General features: G+C 46.0%; 1 protein-coding gene across 3 annotated transcripts in view; it reads right to left on the bottom strand.

Annotated features, from left to right (window-relative positions):
* Positions 1 to 21,046, bottom strand: part of GPR173 (G protein-coupled receptor 173) — a 29,341-nt gene extending 8,295 nt beyond the window's left edge. The window contains exon 1 of one of the 3 annotated variants that reach the window (XM_035097020.2): positions 19,794 to 21,046. The gene's annotated coding sequence lies outside the window, so the exon portion shown is untranslated. The remainder of the gene's footprint in view (positions 1 to 19,793) is intronic. The other 2 variants (XM_035097019.2, XM_060268977.1) reach the window with 2 other exon arrangements.
* Positions 21,047 to 24,624: the final 3,578 nt, after the last annotated feature.

The raw sequence follows: 24,624 nt of genomic DNA, 5'->3' as shown, positions 1-24,624 counted from the left end.
GGACCTCAGTGTCTGGGCTGAACGATGGGGGTAGAGACGCTCCTTCAGGTATACTGGGCCGAGGCCGTTTAGAGCTTTAAAGGTCAGCACCAACACACTGAATTGTGCTCAGAAACAAACTGGGAGCCAATGTAGATCTTTCAAGACCAATGTTAGGTGGTCTTGAAAGGTAGGGTCTTAGCTTGCGTACCAGATGGAGCTGATAAACAGCTGTCCTGGATACAGAATTAACCTGCGCCTCCCAGGCTGCGCACCTGGTCCTTCAGGGGCACAGTTACGCCATTCAGGACCAGGGAGTCCTCCACACCAGCCTGACCCTGTCCCCCAAGAACAGTACTTCTGTCTTGTCAGGATTAACCTCAATCCATTAGCCGCCATCCATCCTCCAACTGCCTCCAGGCACTCGCACAGGGCCTTCACCACCTTCACTGGTTCTGATTTAAGAGAGAGGTAGAGCTGGGTATCATCCGCATGCTCTAGCCCCACACACATTTTCTCCTTAACCACCCTTGCTCTCCACAGCAGGCATCAGGTAAACACGGGTGGCTGTGTACTAAGTAGTGACTTACCAGAGTGTGCCTTTTAACAGTTTGGTAAACCAGTCATGCACTATTTTCCTGCCAAGTGGCCAATATAAATTTAGCATTCCGCTCCTTCCCCAGATGTCTGATCAGCTGTGCTTAAAGCACTCAAACCCAGTCCTCTGGGATTGCCAAGATGAGTAGAGATGTGTAAAGATGCTCTGAGGACTTCCCCTCCACCAACCCAGTTTTTCAGTGGGGAAAAAATGTAATTTGGGGGAACACTGGGGGGAAACTCTTTTAGTTACAGAATGTTTCTGCAACTAGCACAGTTACTTAAACTAAGTGATACAATGAGACATTGAGAAGAATCTCAAATTTGTGAAAGGGTGAAACCCCTTTACTGGCTATTAGTAAATATGTAGCTATACTTTCTTATTTCTTAATTTGCTTATCTTTAACTTTATTTGTATAAATAAATAAATTATACATGCTTTTTTAATGTGAAATATTTGTATGTTCAGTATTCTCTTGATATTGTGCTAAATATATTGTGATATTTAGATTTTTTTTTGAAAAATATGATAAACACTATATTACCTGCCACTTGCTACAGCTCAGCTGCTACCTCAGCTGCTGAACAGGTGGAAATCTGACTCGCTCACACACTCATGCAAAAATACCAGGATACAGTCAACAATCATACTGAGGTACAAATAAGCTATCTCTACACAGCAGGCGTAGACTGGTGTGACTGTTGTTTCCTCTCCTTAGTGAACCAGGGAAACTGTAGTTCTGTGGGAGAATGTTCAAGCACTTTTACTAAACTGCAACGAAGCTCTGATACTTAAAACTGTATTGCAGGATTAGCTCATAGGATTCTGAGGTGCAAAGCCCAGGAGGGGACCTGTGTCTTGAAGGATCCCAGGGAAAGGAGAAGGTGATTTCCCTTATCCCTGTCGTGCTGTGACAGGCGATACAAATAAGGGTACAGAAACCCTGTCAGTGAAATGACCTAGCAAAACTTTAGATGCATGTGTACAACTCACCTGTCACCTTGCCCCAAATCTACTCCCTATACAACATCCCTCCACATGTGCTTGGGCGGATGAGGGGTTTGGGCCTGCTCCAACAGCCATGGCCATCAGAAATTGGATTTAGTGGTGACACGCCCCTGCACAGAGAGGTTTGTCAGTCCCCATCCTACACCTGCTTTAGACAACTACATTCTTAAATGGGCTTGAACATGCTTGCACTTTTCTTAAATTATGACACTTCCATGTTTCATTCATATTCCTATGCTTTCATAGAAATTGAAGGCAACCTTTAGTTTTGTTTTCCTTTATTTTAATCCTACAAATTCTCTTGAGAAAATTCCATTTTTAGAATTGCTCCTGCTTTAAGGGTGTGTACACACAGCAGTATCTCCAAATCTGGGAGAGTTGTCTACAGGATACCTGCCGAAGTCTTCAAAGTGGGCGGAATTGAACTTACACAACAACTTCACAAGCTCATTGAAAAAATCTTGGAGAGAGAGGAGATCCCAGCAGATTTTAGGGATGCCAAAATTATCGATCTCTTTTAAAAAGGTGACAATACAGATTGCGGAAACTATCGTGGCATCTCTTTATTAGCTGCGGCCAGCAAAATTCTTGCAAGGATCTTAGCAAACCATCTAACAATATCCAAGGCTACCCTTCCTGAATCCCAAAATGCTTTTTGACCTTCTAGAGTGATAGTGGACATGATTTTCACCGCTCAACAGCTTCAAGAAAAATGCAGAGAGCAAAACCAACCCCCATATATGGTGTTTATTGACCTGACTAAGGGCTCCGACACAGTAAATTGTAATGCCCTGTCGACTTTCCTTCTGAAAATTGGCTGCCCAGATACCGGTAAATTTGTGAATATCATTCGGCTCCTCCATGATAATATTACAGCAACAATCACAGATAACGATGCCTCTCAAAGTGAACCATTTGCAGTGGAGTCAGGTGTTAAACAGGGTTGTGTTATCATCCCAACTCTATTTCTTATTTTCACTGCCACGATCCTACATTTTGTCAAAGGGAAACTTCCCACCGTAGTAGAAATCATAGACAGTTGTATCTTGGTTTTCGAACAGAATGCGTTCCGGAAGTCCGTTTGACTTCCGAAATGTTCAGAAATCAAGGCACAGCTTCCAATTGGCTGCAGGAATGTGCTGCAGCCAATTGGAAGCCGCGCCGGACATTCAGCTTCCAAGGCAAAGTTCGCAAACAAGAATACCTACTTCCGGGTTTGCGGCTTTCGAGTTCCAAGTTGTTTGTGAACTAAACTGTTTGAAAACCAAGGAAAAAACAGATGGAAAGCTCTTTAATCCGAGTAGGCTTAAAGCAAAGAGTAAGGTTACCCTAACTTCCATCATAGAGCTCCAGTATGCTGATGACAACGTAGCATGTGCACACTCTGAATATGACTTCCAAATATCTTCGCAGAAGCTTACGAAAAGCTCAACATCCAAAAAAAACCACAGTGCTGCACCAGCAAGCACAAAACAACCCCTCTGCAGTGCCACAAATCCAACTCAATGTGTAACGCTGAAAAGTGTTGATCACTTCTCCTACCTAGGCAGTTATCTTTCCACAAGGGCCGACGTTGATGCTGAAATCTAACATCGCCTGAGCTCCGTGAGTGCAGCTTGCTCCTGACTGAAGTGCAGGTGTTTAAGGACTTTCGCAGGGAAACAAAAATGCTTGTTTACAAAGCTATTGTACTACCAACCATACTGTATGCTTGTGAAACATGGACCACTTATAAACGCCATCTCCAACTCCTTAAAAGATTCTATCAACGGTATCTCCGAAAATTTTTACACATCACTTGGGAAGACAAGTGAACTAATGTCAGTGTACTGGAAGAAGCAAAGATCACCAGTGTCACAATGATTCTTCAACATCAACTTCGTTGGACTGGTCATGTTGTGCAGATGCCTGATTATCATCTTCCAAAGAAACTACTCTTCTGAATTTAAAAATTGAAAGCATAATGTTGGTGGTAAACAAAAGGGGTTTAAAGACTCTCTCAAGGCAAATCTAAAAAAAAAAGTAGCATAAAGACTGACAACTGGGAAACACTGGCCTGCGAGCGCTCCAATTGGAGAACAGCCTTTACCAAAGGTGTTGTGGACTTTGAAGACACTCAAACTCAGGGCACAAGGGAGAAACGTGCTAAGAAGAAGGCACATTTGGTAAATCCTCACCATGATCAACTCCCACCCAGAAACCTATGTCCCCACTGTGGAAGGACGTGTGGATCCAGAATTGGTCTCCACAGTCACCTACGGACTCACTGTTAAGACCATATTCATGGAAGACAATCTTACTTGGCTACGAGGGATCACCAAAGAAGAAGGCGACACACAGCAGTTTAAAGTGGATTTGATGAATCCCTGATCTGCATAGCAGTCCACACTAAACCCCAACCCCATTTAATTCTGATTTCCCCATCTGCAGATAATGTGCTAAGGAGAGGAATTCCAACATTATGGGATGGGTTTATAGGTTTGGTGATGTTTTGCTGGTGCCATCTATCACCACAGCCCTCATCACCTGAGCACAAAATAGTCATTTTGTTTTCATCAGCCTAAATGAAAGGATGTGGTGTGCCTAGTTCAACACACTGTTGATGAAGGCAAGGTCACCATAATTTATTTTTATTTAAAAAACAACTGTTTTGTTGCAGAACTGCCTTTGCACAAAACAGCTGTATTAAAAATAAAATGGCCTTTGCATGTACAAAAGGAAGAAGAGGAAAGAAATAGAAAAACACTGTATTTAAATCCTTCTCCCCCAAATCAGTCTTCCCATCCTGACTTGACCATGTGTGGAATGTACTTTTACCATCATCATCACTTTTAATTTGTATGCCGTCTTTCTATCTTACAATACCCAAGGCGGTTTACAAGCTGAAGAAACAAAGAATGTACACCTTATAACAATCTAGTCCAATACAAAAATGTGATAATAAAACATAACTTTAAAATAAACAACTTATATCTAATAAAGTAATATTCAACAATCCATTGGAATAATATAGAATAATATTAAATATCAGCATATAAAAATTAAACAAAAATCCACTCTTAACCATTATAAATATTTTCTAAATAATTATAAATAATTTCTAAACTATAATCAATAAAACAATGGCAATTCACAGCATATAAAATAATACAATACAAATTGAGAAGCAGAGACTGGAGGGTGGGCAAGGCAGGTTTTTCTCTGAGCTGCCCCACAACTTTTTGTGTTTGGAGATCAGAGGCACATGTGCCTCCCACCTGCCTGGCCCCACAGAGGCATTCCTTAGAAGGCTGTTGACTCTGGTTTAAATAGGCTATTTTTCCCACTGTGGAAAATGCTTAAAACTTTGGCGGACTTTTGTTATTGTGCTAATCCATGGACAAAACTACTATTTAAAAAAGGAAATACCTGGGCATGTGCCTATGATGGACCTCAGGTTTCTGGAACTTCTGGAGGTCAGGGAAGTAGTAATTGAGGAGAGGGGTTTATAATGCATAGCATGAATGCAGTGCAGGTGGGAAAATCAAGACAGATCTAAACTGGAAGTGCTCCTGTGTGGATGAAAGTGCCCAAAAGCACACATGGAAAAATCATTTCTGTGCAACCAACCCATGTACACGGCTAACACCCAGCCTACAAAACCCCAGTGCCATACAATGACATGCACCCCATTATATCCTTGAATTACTAACACATCCATGCATACGTGGATGTAAACCCCATTGTACTCAGTAAATGTGTAAAAGATCAAGCTGCAACACAGATTAGAATAGAGCCATGAGACCTCTTCCTCACCTGGGGCAAAGATGGAGGACTTCCTGTTTAGAAAAGAGAAGACTGTCAGGCAGACTAGCACACTGGCATACCCATCTGCTAATATCTAGTACTTTGACTGACAAAACTGTGACTTAGGATCCTAACTAGGCATCCATAAATGGAAGCTACCAACATGAGTTTGACCAAACTGCGGGAGGCAGTGGAAGACAGGAGTGCCTGGCGTGCTCTGGTCCATGGGGTCACGAAGAGTCGGACACGACTAAACGACTAAACAACAAAATGGAAGGGTTCTGCCTAGGGACTGGTGAGATTCAGTGGAGGAACCTGACAGCAGAAGGAGAGTGTGTTTCATCTCATGCTGCTTCAGGAAATCCCTCAATTCCACCCAGCGCAGGTTTTTGAAGGGCACAAGAGGGGAATCTGTGGAAGTCACTTTCCTATCACTATCACTGGTGGGAACAAAACTGCTCTAGCGTCTTGTGAAAACCTAGTTAGGCCCCAAGCCCATGTGTTTTCAAAATGCCATAAATGTGGCTTTTGGGCAATTAAGAGAAACAAACTTTCAGTCCAGTAAAAAGAGAAAGGTCTAGTTTCTACTCACTGAAGTGGAAAACCTATGATAGGGCTCTGCCACTTCAGACTATAAGTGGGGACTGCCATGACTGAATGTTCTTCCATATAACATCTGTCATGGATGCTTTAGTTGAGATTCCTGGATCGCAGGGGCTTGGACTAGAAGACTCTCAGGGTTCCTTCCAACTAGGGCTGACAAATGCCTGGTTTTTATCACCAGTTAAGCATCGCAATAAACTGATACAGTCAAACCTCGGGTCCTGAATGGCTCCGTTTTCAAACGTTTTAGCTCCCGAATGTCGAAAACCCGGAAGTAAATGCTCCGGGTTTTCAAATGTTTTTCAGAAGCTGAACGTCCAATGCAGCTTCTGTTTGAGTGCAGGGAGCTCTTGAAACCAGTTGGAAGCCACGCCTTGGTTGTCAAACGTTTCAGAAGCTGAACAGGCTTCCGGAACGGATTACATTCAACAACCGAGGTTTGACTGTACAGTGGTACCTCACAAGACGAATGCCCCGCAAGACGGATTTTTCGCAAGACGAATGCGTCTTGCGATCTGATGGTGACTCGCAAGACGAATTCATTTTGCGAAAAATTCATCTTGTGAATCGCGGTTTACCATAGGAATGCATTGAAATTTAATTAATGCGTTCCTATGGGCAAAAAAAGAAATTTCAATGCATTCCTATGGGAAACTACGATTCGCCAGATGAATTTTTCGTAAAACGAATCGTGGAACGAATTAAATTCATCTTGCGAGGCACCACTGTGTATCATAACTATATACAGTAGAGGCAAATGGGGGTAATGTTCTGGCAAATGCTACTACTTAACAATCTAGAACTGATACATTTTTACTTACCTTTAATATATTGTTAGGGACGCGGGTGGCGCTGTGGGTTAAACCACAGAGCCTAGGGCTTGTCGATCAGAAGGTCAGCGGTTCGAATCTCTGCAATGGGGCGAGCTCCCGTTGCCCGGTCCCAGCTCCTGCCAACCTAGCAGTTCGAAAGCACTTCAAAGTGCAAGTAGATAAATAGGTACTGCTACAGCGGGAAGGTAAACGGTGTTTCCGTGTGCTGCTCTGGTTCGCCAGAAGCGGCTTTGTCATGCTGGCCACATGACCTGGCAGCTGTAAGCCGGCTCCCTCGACCATAATGCGAGACGAGCGCCGCAACCCCAGAGTCGGTCACGACTGGACCTAATGGTCAGGGGTCCCTTTACCTTAATATATTGTTGCAACTGTTATTTTCTAGTACAGAGGAACAGGGGCAGCAGGAATTATGAGAGAAGTGACAACAGGCTTCATGGTTTTAACCACATCACAATTTTTACATAGCACACACACACATCATGATTTGGAATATATCACCATGTCAAATATTATGAAACCATTACCATGGTGTAGACTTTGAACTGATTTTGGACAATGTCTCGATACGTCGCCCAGCCCTACTTCCAACTCTACATTTCTAAGATTCTATTAAAAGAGTGGAAATGTTGACATAGGAAATGGCCCTCTACCTTGCCTCTTCCCTGACATGCTATTTTTCTATGCATGGAAATTGTTTTTCCTTGGAAGAACATGACATCACATGTTCCCCACCTATAGTCAGAAGTTGCATAATCCAGATACAGGCTTACCATCACCATGAGAACTAGATCAGAACCTGTCCCTTAGCTACAGACAGGCGTGGTGGTGTGAAATTGCCCTCCTACCACCAGCCTTGCTCCAACTGGGCTCGGTGGGTGCACAGGATTGGCTCCCTTGGTGCCCCTGTTGCATCCCAAGCTCAGCAATGGGGGTGCAGGAAGGGGAGCTCCAGGTACAGGACCCATTTAAGTGAAATCATGTATATTGGAAACACCATTGAAAAAGCTTGCAAATACCCCATTCTGCTCCTGCCCCACCTTGCCCCTTTTTTGTAATGTTTTGGGGTCATGTCCGGGTTTGGTGCAATGCACATGAGCATGGTTACACACAGATGAGATACGCCTAAAACAGTCGCTGCCTGTACTGCCTTTAACTGGTCCCCTTCATATATGCCCTAGGGGGCCAAACCACATTTGACACCTTTTAAAAAAAGCAAATAGTATCAACTGAAGGAATGGGAAATGGGATCAGACCAGGTGTAGGTGGGAAAATATAATGCTCCCCACAAACATGTGTTCCTGAGAATAGTCCCTCTTCCAAAGCTTGTATTTGCTTTGTTGGGAATCCCTTGCCACCACCCTAAGCACATATTAACTTTAAAAGATGAATTCTGTTTGAGACCAGCAAAGGAAGAGAAGGGTTTAATTTTTTCCCTTCTCTGGCCCATTAATTATCAGCCCCCCTCCCAGTTGGTGCTATCTGCATATCTATATATATATATATAAATGTAAACCGGGTATGTGTGTTCGTCTCCAATGTTCAAGAAAACCGCTTGACCGATAGCGTTCAAATTTTGACACAAAGAGCAAGCCCATACCATTTTCAAAGACAGATGTCACACCTGTGCAACGTAAAAAAAACCAAAACCACGTGTTTCAGAACTCACAAATCATACGAAAGTGCATGCTGGGAGCACAGAGAGATTGCAAACCAGCGCCCTCTAGTGATGGCTACACTGGTACTGCACCTAGGAAAGCTTCCCTCTCCACAGCATCTCGGCTTGGCTTTGCAGACTAGGCCGCTTTGCAGACTAGGCCGAGTGGAGGTAGGGACTTGCCTGGGTGGGGGATGGGGGGGAGGAGGGGGCAGGATAGGTCATGGGTCGGGACAGGGTGGGAGGAGTCACAGGGATGCGCCTGTGTAAACATAACACGTGTAAAACAGGGACTCTGAAGGTGAGGGGAGTCTGAAGGGGGACTCTGAGGCTCCATTTAACAGACTGAGCCACAGCAATGCATGGCAGGGCCAGCTAGTTTTTAAATAAAACAATCCAGGGACATTAGATACAAAGGACATATTTCATGTCACATGTAGTTTGTGTACCAGGATTGGTTCCTGCACAAAATGCCAGAGCATAAACTTCCTTTCCAAAACAGCCCATTGCCCAGATAGTAAATGTTGCTATGCATTTTGAGTCACAGCTATTATATAAGTAAAATATGAGATATTAAACATTAGCAAACTGTTAATAGCCGATGTAACCCTCCAGCTCAGGAGAGGCCCTGACAGAATAAATTAATACAAAAAAAAACATAGAGCAGCTTTCAGGGATGTGTAATAGTGGGAAGGTAGAAAGGTTCAGGCAGTGATTTTTCCTTGGTGAGAATAGGGGTGTTAGAAGCACGTCCTTATTTCCATTTGAAATCTACTCTGCCCAAGGAGGTGAATAAATACCAGCAATATCTGGAAGGCTGAATAGCAGGTGCTGCTGCCGCCAGCTTCATAACCAGAGTTGGACCACTGGAGAGGGAGTCAAGGTTTGTTGGGAAGAGGAAGAGCAATGGCCTCCCTGTGGATGTTTTCTGGTAGGGCTTCTGACATGCAGAAATATGCTGGCGAAACTTTTCCTGGCTCACAAAAGGGGGAAAGCTTCAGCTGCTACATTTCTGCAGATTTAGGGGCACAAGAGTTCTGCCACGAAAAGTAGTAATACTAAAATAAAGAGGGGTGCTCTGGGGACACCTGACGCTGCAGTGTCGCTGAAGATGGTCAGCTATGGTCTTTTATCAGAAATCTGGTGGGAAACTAGAGGAAGTACAATATACATTGAGGAGAGGCATGGAGTAAGTCTTGTTTTAAAAACAAAAACAAAAATTAGAAACGAGCTTAACAATAAAATATGGTGAGGCACGCACTCGGGACTTGGGGCAGATCTAGTGTGCTTCTGCCTTATCTTCAGTGAAGATAGAAAAGCAGGTCACACACAGAGCCAATGTACCCAAACCAAGCCAGTGAAAGGAGCAGCAGCAACATTGGCTATTTCCTCCATTGTTGGTCTACTGCCTGCGTTTTTTATCAGGGTCACAAACTTGACAGAGAGCAGAGAGAGCCTGTGAGAGAAGAAGGCTGAGGAAGGGGTGCTCCCTGCTTCCTCTTACTACCCTTCCTCTTCTAAGCTCGCCTACTGAGTTCCTGCCTCTCTCCACCTGCCCAGCAAGGACTGAGGTATTTGGGGAGAAGTTTCGTTGGACGTTTTTGGTGTTGTTACTGATATTAACTAATATTACTGATATCAACTTTTTGTCTCTTTATTTTCATGTGGAAATTGTTCACTTTGGTTATGTAGTTTTTAATGTGTTTCATTTATTTTTATGACTGCTTTGCTTTATTTGTAATTATGTAAATCTTTTCATATTGTAAGCCGCCTTGAGAGCATTGTTTTAACTGTGGAAAGGCGGCATACAATCGACCATAACATCCTTCTGGACCGTCTAGAGGGGTTGGGAGCTGGGGGCACAGTGGTTCCGGCTCCTTCCTCCTGGGCTGTGTCCAGAAAGTGGTGGTGGGGGATGAGTGTTCAGACCCCTGGGCTCTCACTTGTGGGGTGCCTCAGGGTTCTGTCCTCTCCCCCATGCTTTTTAACATCTACGTGAAGCCGCTGGGAGAGATCATCAGGGGCTTTGGGCTGGGTGTTCATCAGTATGCGGATGATACCCAGCTCTACCTCTCTTTTAAATCGGAACCAGTGAAGGCGGTGAAGGTCCTGTGTGAGTGCCTGGAGGTGGTTGGAGGATGGATGGCAGCTAACGGATTGAGGCTGAATCCTGACAAGACTGAAGTACTGTTTCTGGGGGACAGGGGCCGGCAGGTGTGGGGTCCTGAATGGGATAAGTGTGCCCCTGAGGGACCAGGTGCGCAGCCTGGGAGTCATTTTGGACTCACAGCTGTCCATGGAGGTACAGATTAATTATGTGTCCAGGGCGGCTGTCTACTAGCTCCATCTGGTACGCAGGCTGAGACCCTACCTGTCCGCGGACTGTCTCGCCAGAGTAGTGCATACTCTGGTTATCTCCCGCTTGGACTACTGCAATGCGCTCTACGTGGGGCTACTCTTGAAGGTGACGCAGAAACTGCAATTAATCCAGAATACGGCAGCCAGACTGGTGACTGGGAGCAGCCGCTGGGACCACATAACACCCGTCCTGAGAGATCTACATTAGCTCCCAGTACGTTTCTGAGCACAATTCAAGTGTTGGTGCTGACCTTTAAAGCCCTAAACGGCCTCGGTCCTATATACCTGAAGGAGCGTCTCCACCCCCATCGTTCTGCCCGGACACTGAGATCCAGCGCCGAGGGCCTTCTGGCGGTTCCCTCACTGCGAGAAGCAAAGCTACAGGGAACCAGGCAGAGGGCTTTCTCGGTAGTGGTTCCTGCCCTGTGGAATGCCCTCCCATCAGATGTCAAAGAGATAAACAACTACCTGACATTTAGAAAACATCTGAAAGCAGCCCTGTTTAGGGAAGTTTTAAAAGTATGACATTTTAATGTATTTTAATCTTTGTTGGAAGCCGCCCAGAGTGGCTGGGGAAACCCAGCCGGATGGGCGGGGTACAAATAATAAATTATTATTATTATTAGTAGTAGTAGTAGTAGTAAAGGTAAAGGGGCCCCTGACCATCAGGTCCAGTCGTGTCCGACTCTGCGGTTGCGGTGCTCATCTCGCTCTATAGGCCAAAGGGAGCTGGCGTTTGTCCACAGACAGCTTCCGGGTCATGTGGCCAGCATGGCAAAGCTGCTTCTGCCGAACCAGAGCAGCGCACAGAAACGCCGTTTACCTTCCCGCCAGAGCGGTCCCTATTTATCTACTTGCACTTTGGTGTGCTTTCGAACTGCTAGGTGGGCAGGAGCTGGGACCGAGCAACGGGAGCTCACCCCGTTGCAGGGATTCGAACCGCCAACCTTCTGATCAGCAAGCCCTAGACTCTGTGGTTTAACCCACAGCGCCACCTGGGTCCCATTATTATTATTATTATTATTATTATTATTATTATTATTATTATTATTATTATACAAAGAAAATGATGGTGATGATAAGCCAAGGGTCTGGTATAGAATCATAGAATTGTAGGGTTGGAAGGGACCACCAGGATCATCCAGTCCAACCCCCTGGAATGCAGGAATCATTTGCCCATCATGAGGCTTGAACCCACAGCCCTAAATCTCATGCTCCACCAACTGAGCTGTCCCAGAGAATATGTATCCACCAGCATTGTGCCCAATAGCTACTTGTACTTCTCCTGGCAGTCAGTCTGCCTCCGGTGGTAGTGGGGGCTAGGCAGAGTAGGGAGAAAGTGCTAGAGGGAGGGGAAGCTGTCAGGAAAGGGGGTTGGAGTAGTGGGGGCTGCACTTCCCTGCTTCTGTAAATTTGTTGTAAGTGTCCTTATCACTTAGAAACATTGGCTTACCCCGACACACAGAAATGCCACATCTGCATACCCTGGAGCATTCAGCCCCATAATCAGATACACCTTTGGGGGAATAGCCATAGCTCAGTTGTAGAGCACATGCGTTGTATGCAAAAGGTTCCAAGCTCAGTCCTTGGCATCTCCAGGCTGGGCTGAGAGAGGCTCTTGCCTGAAACCCTGGAGAGCTGCTGCCAGTCAGTGTAGACAAGAATGGACTAGATAAGTCACGGATCTGACTTGGTATCAGGCAGCAGCTGACCGTGTCCCTATTCTGATGAAGTCTTCTTAAATGGTAAGACACTTGTAAAATGTCTGCCTTTCCAGTGAGAAGAACACACACACCATAACATTCAATTGGTCACCTGAGTCTTTGTGGGGCACATTTTGAACTCTCATCAGAAAAAGTGAACTGGATCCATTTTTCTTGTTGGCATCAGTCTGTATTGAGACACAATGTGGTGCCTCTAGGAGTGAAGTCAAGCCACTATGTTGGCAGCACGAAAGGGACCTCTCCAGGGTGCAAGCCTGGGCAGTGTGGAGGGAGGTCCTGGGCTGCCAAGTGGGCAAGACCTCCCTCTCAGCCTTGCTGATTTGGTCCAAAGGAAAGGAAAGCAAGGCGTTTGGCACCAGCCTGGCTGCAGAAGTTGTTGGAAGGAGGCAGAGGTGCCAAATTGTGCCCAACATGGGGGGGGGCTCATCTCGCGTGTCACACACACACAATGACAACATCACACATGTGACTGATGCATGGAGAAGGCCGATCTCAGAGTCCAGCCATGTGGCATGGCATGCTGATTGGCTCTTGGCTCCTTGGCAACTGGCCCTGCAGAGGAAGTGAGCTTGAGGAACAAGGCGGAGGCAGGACGGGACTCATAGTCCCCACTCACCCCACCCCTGAGGCTGGACCAGGAGGGGCAGCAGAAACGGTGACCCATTGGGAGACCCATTGCAGGGCTGGGAAGGGGAGTCGTCCTTTTGCCACCACTCCAGGAGGCTTTGTGCGCCTCCCATTGCCATGGTGAAAAGCCCCCAGGATGCTCTGGACCATCCTGGCCACTCCATCATGAGAATGGCACCGGGCAAGCAGCAGAGGGTCCGCACAAGGGAAAGCAGCAGCATCGGTTGGGGAATAAGGCTTCCTGTTGCATCGGGAGGAGGCCAAGCATGGAGCACACCTCCATGCTCAGCCTCCTCTGACCCCTTAAGATTGGGTGGGCTCAACCCCATCCGAACAGATATTGGGGGGGGGGAGCCTGAAGACACCTCAGTCCTATAGGGTTGGCGCCTATGGAAGGAGATGTACAAGGCACCATCCAAGCATCTTATCAACTCCAGATTTGTGTAGTTTACTCCTTAGCCTTTTCTTCTCTCAAAGATCTCACAAGGCAGCATGGGTTTAGGACCAGTCTTTCTACTCCTGGTTAGGCTCCTTTCCCGGGTGGACAAGCCCCATCTGCCTCCCCTTCATAGCTGCCAAGTTCCGGCCTGAGAAATAAGGGACTGGACCGGAAGTAGCAGACCGGAGGTAGTGCTGCCGCCATTTTGGAACTGGGCGAAGCATGCTCAGAAGCTACTTATGATGCTGCTCTGCCCTGTTCCAAAATGGCCACTGCACCAGAAGTCATGCTGCAGCCATTTTGGAACTGGGCAAAGCAGCATTAAAATTCGCTTCTGAGCATGCTCCGCCCAGTTCCAAAATGGCCGCCATGCCAGAATAAACCGGGGGGAAACAAAAAAAATCATTTTTTTCGGCTGGGGACAGCTGGAAAAACGGGGGTTTCCTGGGGAATACGGGAGACTTGGCAGCTATGCTCCCCTTCCCTCTACAGAATGTGCAGAAACGATCTACTTGACTATTGGACCCACTCTTGGTCTCATTTGCATGATTCGCCAGAGCTTGTCTTCTCATGCAGGGGGAAGTTCATGACTCACTGAGGGTTTGAGACCATTGGCCACCCTCACCTGGTTTAACCAAAGCCATTTCTGGGGTGTGGTTGCTGCTACATGCTGACAGCTTCACAGAGCCATAGGTGAGAGCTGAGTGCAGAGTGGGGACCAACGGTGTATAAACTACCCCAGAAGGAGCATGACGTAGCCCCCACCAGAGGTACTACCCCTCCCCTAACACCCCTGGCTCCATTCACTTAAAAAGAAAACAAATAGATTGCATTGGGAAAGATAGTGAGGTGATTCACCTTTGCTATCCTGGGCAGTGGGAAAACCTTTCCGCACCTGTCTACAGCGATGCTACTCTGCCTCAACTACAGGCAATATTCAGGAAGTGGTACTGCTTTTGAAGGGGAGAGGGAGGTGGGGAAACTCCAGCTCAGTCTGGTACAAGTCTTTTCTTACTTCCCCAGGAGATTTGGGCTGGTGCCTTCATTATATATCTTTAGCTGTCAGGCAAAAAAGTTCCTCTTTAACCAGGCCTTTGGCTGATTGACATCCAAAACCCTTTTAAAATGGGGGGTGTTTTTATTTTTATGTTGTGGTTTTATGTTGTAACCACCCTGAGACCTGCAGGTATAGGGTGGTATACAAATTTAATAATAATAATAATAATAATAATAATAATAATAATAATAATAAATTATCTCCCTCAGCAACAGCCCTCAGGTAAAGTTACCCCTGCTACTAAGCAAGATAGCTTATAATAATAATAATAATAATTTATTATTTATACCCCGCCCATCTGGCCGGGTTCCCCCAGCCACTCTGGGCGGCTTCCAACAAAGGCTTGGCAAAGGCTTGGCAAAGGCTTTCTAGATCTTAACCGTAGGTCTGGATAGCCCATTGCTCCAACCATCTGCAGAGCCCCCAACCCACCCAGTCTGCATTAAGCCTGTCCATTTTTGTTCACATTGAAAGGCTTCTCTTCTATGTAATGAAGGATACATGCGTACATACCAGCTCTCAATATAATACATTGCAATGGGTAATAATATTGTGTGTGCCCCCACCGCAGGAATAAGCACAACCGGTGAAGCGAACCTGTGGCTCTCCAATACAACTGTGGTCCTCTACAAATCCCACCATCCCATGCCATTTGCCATGCTTGCTGGTGCTGATGGAAGATGTAGTTAAGCAACAGCTGAAAGGGTAAAAGTTCCCCACACCTGACGTACAACGTATTTATGCAATTTAGATACATAAATTTATGAAAATTGTCACTCTGACAATTCATAAATTTACACAAATGTTGCACCACAATTTAAGAAGGATGTCGACAAACTGGAATGTGTGCAGAGGAGAGCAACTAAGATAATCAAGAGTCTGGAAACCAAGTTGTATGAGAAACAGATGAGATTGCTGGGTACGTTTAGCCTGAACAAGAGGAGTCTTAGATATTTTAGCCATCTTCCAATAGCTCAAGGGCTGTCACATGGAAGATGGAACAAGTTGGTTTTCTTATGCTCTGGAGGAGGACTTGAACCAATGGCTTCAAGTTACAAGAAAGGAGATTCCAACTAAACATCAGGAAGGGATAGAGCGGTTCTACGGTGGAACTGACTCCCTTGGAAGGTGATGTACCACCCTTCATTGGAGGTTTTCAAGCAGAGGTTAGAGGGCCATCTGTTATGGATCACAGAATTGTAGAATTGAAAGGGACTCTGAGGGTCATTTAGTCCAACCCCCTGCAATGCAGGAATCTCACCTAAAGCTTCCATGACAGATGGCCATCCCACCTCTGCTTAAAAACTTCCAATGAAGGAGAGTCCATAACCTCCCAAGGGAGTCCAGTAGATTCCTCTATTGCAGGGGGTTGGACTGGATGATCCTTGGGTTCCCTTCCAGCTCTACAATTCCAGATTCTATGATTCACCAGAACATATACAAATTCACACACATGCACTTTCTAGATAAATGTACACAGAGAAAGGTACACAATATCTATGTAATATACACTTGGAAACAAAGCATGTGGGCTACCTTGTGCACATCCACTGTGGGCTTACACACTCCTGCTTGTAATAGTTGTGAGCACACACAATTGCCACATATGCATGCACAAATACATACACATGTCAATGATGCTTCTCTTTCCCTCCCCCTCAAACTCTAGCAGTGAATGTTCATATGAAGAAATTGATTTTACATGCCTTGTGCCCAACTTGTGGCCCAGAGGGATCAAAAAGATATTCTCCACATGTGATAGAGGACTCTTTCTCTGTCTCCACCTGGGTCATTCCAACTAAATTCAAGCTGTTGGGTGGTGGGGACCAACTACATTTCATATGAACACTAAAAAAAAAGCAGACCACTGGCCCATCTTGCCAAGTGCTGCCTGCTCTGACTGGCAGTCTTTCTCAGACCTGCTGCCTTAGATCCTTTAAACTGAAATGTCAAGGATCTGACAGTCTCTGATATGAATTACATGGGGTTTATGTCAGAGAGGATAGATAGTTCTGGCTTGTGGTAAAGGCTTCATTAAACTGCTGCTCAGCAACTCACTTTACATGGGGGCTATTGAGGGATGTTAAGTGGGCCAGGGAGGGACCCTCTTCCTGTAGCCACAGCAACCACTCTGTCTTCACACCTCTCATGCCTGTAGGCTGGCTCTGGGGAGCCAAGCAGTTGAAGGGCCTGGATTTTAGGCCAGTTGCTGATCCTTAGGCAATATGCCTCCCCTTTAGCTTCCAGAGCTCCAGCGGTCTATCTGAGGACTCCCTCTACACAGCTGATGCTATCAGCCTGAGGCCTGTCAAAGAAGGTGGTGCCAGTGTCAAGCCAAGCAATGGCTGCTGGAGGACTGACACCTGCTGCTTATAATGGGAATTGTGAAGGGAGTTCCTCTTTGCCATTGGTAAGTAGCACATCCTGAAACACTCATAATACAATCAATGCAATACATGCACAGATACAGCCACAGCAGATATGCTTGTGGACATACACATACACACTGTCATGGACACACACACATTTTGACAACACACATGATAGCTCACTGAGTCATACACACAATCACACGCCTGTAAAAAGTTACAGATAAGAATAAGGGAAGGGTCTCATGGCCATGTGTTTCTTAGCACAACACACTTATAGATCTTGCCAGACACACAAATTATTTCAGTGATGTTCATTATCTGATTGACCTGTGCATACCACTGTCCAATTTAATTGGCAGATATATCACTTTATTGAGAGAAACACAAAGTCACATTTACAGTCATGGGATGGTGGCAGGGGGGCAAGCAGGAAACAAAGAGTCTTGTGTCATCTAAAGACTAGCATAGTTATTCCATAGGATTTATGAGTAAACAAAGAGAAAATAATAGGAAATTAATTATGAATAAGTATACTTATAGACCTAAGCACACACTATCCACTGAATCACATCCTTTCACAAAAATATCATGATCCTGCTATGGTCATGCAAATCTTTGTGATCTGAAACACACTTTGACACAGATACCTGTACTCAGTCAGGCCCAGACAATGCACAAACACAGACTCAAACTCAAATGTTGGCAGGCAAGCATGCACAAAGACTGAACTCCTAAACCTATTTAGTAGAGGGCAAGTCCCATTGCAGTCAGTGGTATTTCTGAATAAACAGTCTCCACAATACAGCCATTCAACATCACAGATAATTATCGCCAAGCCTGCCTCTGTTATATTAGAACTCTCACACACACATTCATTCGCACACACAGTGACAAACTAGCACTTCCAATGAAACACACTTGCTACACACAATCCAATGAATACTCATTCAGGTATCACATTAAAACACACATGGATGTTCTGTCACCAATTTTCCACACACATATGTACTGACTCATTATTATTAAAATAAAGTCAACAGTGGGATTAGACACCTATTAGTTTCAGAAATGTAAACTGATTTACTTTCACACCAATTGACTCCAGTGACTCCAGCAAGTTACTATAGCCTTACAGTTGATTTACTAAGATTTTACACAAAAGTGTAAAACAAAAATCCTATCATTATTTCAGTTGCTAAACTTTTGATACATACCTGGCTCACTGCTTACTTTCAAAAGGAAGAGTGGCAGGGATAGTAAGCAAACTTGAACGTCAGTGAAATAACATTTCATTTATATCACCTTCAGCCAGGGTAACTTTATTGTCTCAAGTAATGTCCTCCTAGTTTACTAGTAACATATTCTACCTTGCAAAAACACCCATTAAAGTTACTAGATCATGTTTTTTTGAGTCTTTGAGGCCTAAATAAGTAACTTGTATAAAGGTTTGTTGTCTGATTTGTACATGTCATCAGGTGAGTCAAAGTGTCTGTTTATACATTCACACAAGCACAATTACAGGGATTAGTAAATTGGCTCCAACAGAAATTCAAACCATTCACAACATATTTTCACCTGACCAGCACTAGCACAGAGTTGAATGCAAACAAACCATAGCCATAACCTCAAATGCCATCACCTCTGGTTTTATATCTGGTTTCTACTTGGATGAGAGGGAATAAGGTTCTTTTTGTCTAATGGTCAATTCTATTTTACATTAAGTGATAGGGATTTAGAAACAAATGGTTCCAACTGAAATACTTCTGATTTACAATTAGTTTACTACTAATTTACACCAAGGTATCTGCTGTAGGGGGAGGAGAAAGGGAAGTGAGCCCCACATCAAAGTTTTCCTCCAGATTTGGGAATAATGTACTTTTTATTTACAGAACAGTCCACCCAAATGAACTAAGAGTTGCCCCTTAACTGCTTGTCAAATTGAGAGAAGGCCTGGTGAGTTGGAACAAAGAAACCCATAATCTCTGCCCATAATCTGCTCCATATTTTTGTATCTCATTGGATACAAACTGGATGCAAATTTCAATGGTGAATAAGAGTATGAAAAAGCAGGTGCTGGGTTGGAGGCTGGGTTGTTACAAAAGTGGTCTCCGTTTGACAGAAAGGGTCAAACCCTCTCCTATATGAATGCTCCCTGAATAACAAATTTGGGGGAGGGGTGCTTGAGCATTACGTCTGCTAAAGATTTTTTCTCCACCTCTTCGCCTATCTTCAAAGAGCTACATATAAGGAGGGGGGAAGCTACCATGGAATGGAGGGGGTTCAGAAGCAACAGGGCGGAGCAGACAAAAGGAACAAACAGGCAAGGAGAAGGTGGGGTGCCTGTAGCTCTTGCAAAATGGAAATAAGACTCCCACACCCAGCTTGGTCATGAGCACATGGGGTGTTAAAAGCACCCTCCCTCCACCTCCACACACACATACACAGAGGCAGAAATGAAACAGGTGGTGGCTCCATCTGAAAAGCAAGAGTAAAATTAAGAAGCAGCAGAGGTGGGGTGAGAGTGAAGTGGATGAAAGGGAGGAGGGGAGAGGGGCTTGCCATGGTGACTAATAGGCAGCCCGATGAATGAGATAAGCAGGGTATGTGTTTGTATCTGGATGGATGGATGGGGAGTTAAGCAGACAAAGCAATGCCAGGAAAGGGACTGGACTTGGGGGGGGGGGGGAGAGACGGATCACAGCCCTGCATCACCAGTGTGAAGCATGCGGTGTTGCTGGTGGTGGGGCCTGCTCACCTCACCTTCTCTGGTCTGAGAAATCACTGGCAAAGACGACACCTCAAGCAGCTGGCTGGGGGACCATGTCCCAATCCACCCTCCCCTGTCCGGGTTGCTCAGGGCTCACACCCTATCCAGAGAGGCAGGCTGGGGATGCCCGGAGCTGTTGCCTTGGAGACAGGACCAGTCTTGCTTCCTTCTGCCAGGAAGGGATGGGGATGGGGAGGCTGTCATCTCGAAGGGATGGCCCCTTCTTCCCGCTCGGTCTCTTCCGGCAGGCCCTGATCCTGGCCCCGCTATTGTCCTCTATAGCCAGGCTGGGTAGGGACGCATCTGGAAGAGAGATCGGAGCCTCTGCCGCTTCTCGCCGTGGTGATGAATGTTTAGAACGGCGGCAGCAGCTCTCGCTGGGGAGGCGGGTTGGGGGAGACGGGGAGCAGCGCCTGCCGCCCGGCGGAAGGAGGCATCCAGCTGAATGGTTCCCGATTTGCCATGTCTGGACCAAGGTTACTTCATCTCCCCCCGCCGCCCCCCGGAAATCCCAGCCGGTCTCGTTTGCTCTCCAGTCAATCAGGCAGCAGCAAAATCCAGGCTGCTAGCTTTCCCTCCCACCAGGTACCCCCTTGGATCAGTCCATTTCCACCCTGAAAGGCAAGCAGCTGGAACGCCGCGAAGAAGAAGAAGAAGAGGAAGAAGAAGAAGAAGAAGAGGAAGAAGAAGAAGAGGAAGAAGAAGAGGAAGAAGAAGAGGAAGAAGAAGAAGAAATAAAAATAATTATTATTATCCGGACGGGTCCACTCCGACCGCAGAAATCAGAATCTCTCCAGACCTTCTCCTGGACCATGGCATCAGGGCAACCTAAGGCGCTGGATCACACAACCTCCTCGCCGGCTCTGCTCCTCCAGTCCCGGCGGATCCCTGCGATCTGCTTTGACTCCGTCCATTGCGCCGGTGGGATTTCTCCAGCGAGCAGCCCAGCTCCAAACGCTCCGTGACAGCCGTGGAAATCAAGCCATCTTGCGCCCATCCGCCGGAAGGTGCCTTCGAAAGGCGGGGGTGCCTAGGCCTCGGAATCTCCCGGCCCCATGGGGAGACGGTGCGGGGGCGCAGGGGCCGCCCGGGGGAGGCAGGACGGCCGGTGGGACGGCGGAAGCGACGCGGGACGAGCCTGCCGGGAGGACAATGGGCAGCGAGAAGCGCGCGCGCGCCCGGGCGCCGTCGGGGCGGGCTGAGGAGCGCCAAGAGGCGGAGGAGGGGAGCGGGCTCGGGGATTTCCGGACAGATTCGGCCCCGGCAGCGGAGGGAGGGGTTTGGCTGGCGGGAGGGGGGGGCTCTTTCCCCACTTACTACATCAGGACCAGCTGATGGGAGAGACCAAGCGCTCCAAGGGCGGGGGAGACTCGGGGAGGCGCTGACGGGTCCGCGGGGAGCCGGAACTTGGGAAATAGGGTCGGGGTAAGCAAGCGGGCAGCTCCAGCCGGGATAGCGGACTTTTATTCCCAGCCCCTCTATTTCCAGGCTGGAGATCATCGGGGTGGGGTGGGAGGGAGCTGAGTTGCGCTCGCGCGCGCACGTACACTTGAACCCCCTTCTCTAAGGCCACCCCGTGACCCGTGAAACTTGGACTGCGCACCTTCTTGAAAACTTCTGCAATTAAAATCTTAAAATGACACCGCACCGGCACCACGCCAAGCTCACACAAGAGACACGATGGTTGTGCACCGGCGTGCAGCAGGGGGGGGGGGTCGGCCGGTGATGGTAGTAAGGCCGGTGGGTAGCTAAAGAACCACTTGGACAAAGGAGAAAGATGTGAATGAGGCGAGACACACACACACACACACACACCGTCCTTGCCACTATCGAGCCCGTCCATTCACAAGCCTCATTCCCTCTACCGGTAGGAATCGGGGCCAAGCCTACCGTTAGGCAGAGTGAGGCGACTGCCGCTACAGGCAGCAGATTCTGGGTGTCGGGAAAGTGCAGCCAATGGTTAAGTTATTTAATTTGTTAATAAATAATAGGGGATGCGGTGAAAGAGGATCGGTGCTTCACATGTGGTGGGATTGCCCTACAGCTAAAAATTGTTCAAATGTGTTTGTTTGTTTTTAATTTGGCAAAATTGCCAACCAAACCCTCTGTTTAGATCTCATTCTAGCACTCTTCTCCATTGAAAGTGGTAATAGTAATGGAATTCAATACACACAGGTACCACTATCCCAGGGGTGGCCAACTCCCAATAGACTGTGATCTACTCACAGAGTTAAAGCTGGCAGTAGTTCAGGTCAAAGTTATTGAGCTTTTTCTAGGGAGGGGGAAAGCCATGCTTTTTGGGGTGCAGGGCAAAAATGTTAGTCTATTTCTAGGGGAGCCAAACTTGTTGAGCTTCTTTGGGGGGAGCCAGTGATCTACCACAGATGTCCAGTGATCTACCAGTAGATCACGATCTACCTGTTGGCCGTGCCTGCACTAGCCAAACGCTCCTAGTCACTTATCCAAACACAATAATTAGTACTCAAACATCACGATACACACCAGATAGAAATATCCAAACAGCCAGACCTGTGTGTAGTACAGTAAACAAACAAACAGCCTTAACTAAGCCTTTCTTTTTGTGTTTTGCTGGTCTGCAGCAGCTGTTTCGCCAGAAACCATGTGGGAGGGAGGGGGAGATCTCTGACAAATAAGAAAGCATTCCTTCCTTCCTTTTTGTGAATGCTCACCTAACAAACAATTTCCTGAGAATTCAGAGTTTGATAGCAGGAGTACCGTATATATAGAATTATTAGTGATGTTACTGGCTACAGCTGGGCATTGGGAGGGGTTTTGTGTCCACAAAGGAGGGATAGTACAAAACATTTGGGACATGGCGTAATTTGAACCCTTGACCCAACATACACAAGTTATTGAAGGTAAAGCAAAATGGGATAATTTTGATGTTACATGGTTTCCATTCATTAATTATAGTAATAAATCTCTTAGTCCCCCTAGGCCACCAGCATCCCAAGCAGCTATGTGGTTACCTCCAATAATGAGAATTAACAACAGTAGATCTCTTTCCCTTTATTGACAATTTGTTTTATGCAGCCAACATGTTCTTTTCATATTTGTTATGTTTTTTATATGTACATGCACCTCTATTTAAAAAAATCAATAATTATATAGTATTTTGCCTGCTTCAGGTGCCGAAATAATTCAGCTGGCCCTGGGGATTATGCACTTTAGCCATGGGTGTGTAATGGTGGGGAGCCCTTTGCTGACCTGCCTCAGGCAGTGAGATGTCTTTGGCTGGTCCTGCTAGGAATTCTTGATTTAATAAATGTATCTACACCACTGTTCAATATAAAATATTCTCTAGGTTACTAACAAGAATAAGACAAGGTAAAATGCATTACTATTGAAATGGGCAGCATTGAATAAAATAATCTCTCAGATTTTAGTAAGATTAACAGAAATGATCTTTACCTGGTGTCAAAGGACAACAAAGCCTCCATAACATCAGGAATAGTAGAGTTAATAGGAGAATCCAGATACTACCATGTTGAATTGTCAGAAAGAATTATTAGTGTCCAATTTCTGGGGAACAACAGTGAAAGACAGCTATTGCCTTCATAGTGTGGGTTTTCTAGGAGCCTTTAGCTGACTACTGTGGGAAAGCGGAAGCTGGAGAGGCCTATGTTCTGATCCAGAAGGGCTTGCTCTGACTAGATAAGCCAGAGGTACTGGACTTCAGCTGACTGGCCCAGATTTAGTTCATTATCAGAACCAGACATGAGTTCAGCACTTATACTGTGCCGTTGGGAATTGTGGGGGGAGGAAGGTGGCATCAGTCAGGGAGCAGGATTTGGTCTTAAGAGCTGCTGTTTGCTAATGGCCTATTGCAAAGTAAGAAAATATGCTGGGCTGAAAAAAAACCAGGAGACCAGAACAGGTGTCTTCTGTACAATAAAATTGAAGGACCTCCGCTCTGATTATACAGACCTCCACTCTGATTATACACCCTAAAATTCTCCTATACTTGCTGCTTTTTCTTAAAAACAGATCGAGCAAAAAAAAATCTCACTAAAATGCTCGTTTTAAGATTTCTTCTTTAGTCTCAGTTGGAGAGTGGATGAAGCCTCAGAGTGAAATGACAGGTGCAAAAACATAATGCTATTTGACTGGGACTGACTTGGAAGTTCAAGTTCTACATCATAAAAAACTGATTAAAGCACCCTACACATGCTCAAAGGCACTCTTGTCCACATTGTTTCACTTATTCTGTAACTGACTCCTGGTGCTCAGGATTAGAACATGGAGGAAAAAGCTATTGGTGGCTATGCACTACCACCAGTATGAGGCAGAACACTTGTGAATGTCACTTGCTGGGGAACACAAGTTGCCCTGATGTCCTGCTTGTGGGTTTCTCGCTGGCTGACCACTGTGAGAAAGAGGTTTCTAAGCTACTGTATATAGGCAGCTTTTGGTCTGACCCGGCAGGGGCCTTCTTATGTTCTTATGGATGTGCATGGAAATTCTCAGGCAATAGATTGCCATGGCATTGATATCAATGAGGTTCCTTCTCCCTGTTGATAGAATGGTTTTGTCCTCCCAATTTTGGTGACAATAAATACAATTTAAAACAGCACCGTGGTACTTTCAGGCAAAGATGGCTGGGCTGATAGAACATCATTGACTTCAGGAGACATGTTCCTTTATGCTATGCTAGACTCTCAAACCTTGACTGGGCAATCTCCTCCAGTGAACTCTAGCCCTGTGAGGGAGGCTGGAAGTCTTTAGCAACAAAAAAGTCTCATGAGAGACTCATGTTGGTTAAACTGGCATAAATTCAATGCAAATCTATTATCATTCT

Source organism: Zootoca vivipara, chromosome 16, assembly GCF_963506605.1.
Source record: "Zootoca vivipara chromosome 16, rZooViv1.1, whole genome shotgun sequence".
NCBI classification, from domain to species: domain Eukaryota; kingdom Metazoa; phylum Chordata; class Lepidosauria; order Squamata; family Lacertidae; genus Zootoca; species Zootoca vivipara.
The sequence above is the reverse complement of the archived record's forward strand: the minus strand, read 5'-3'. Positions and strand labels throughout refer to the sequence as shown.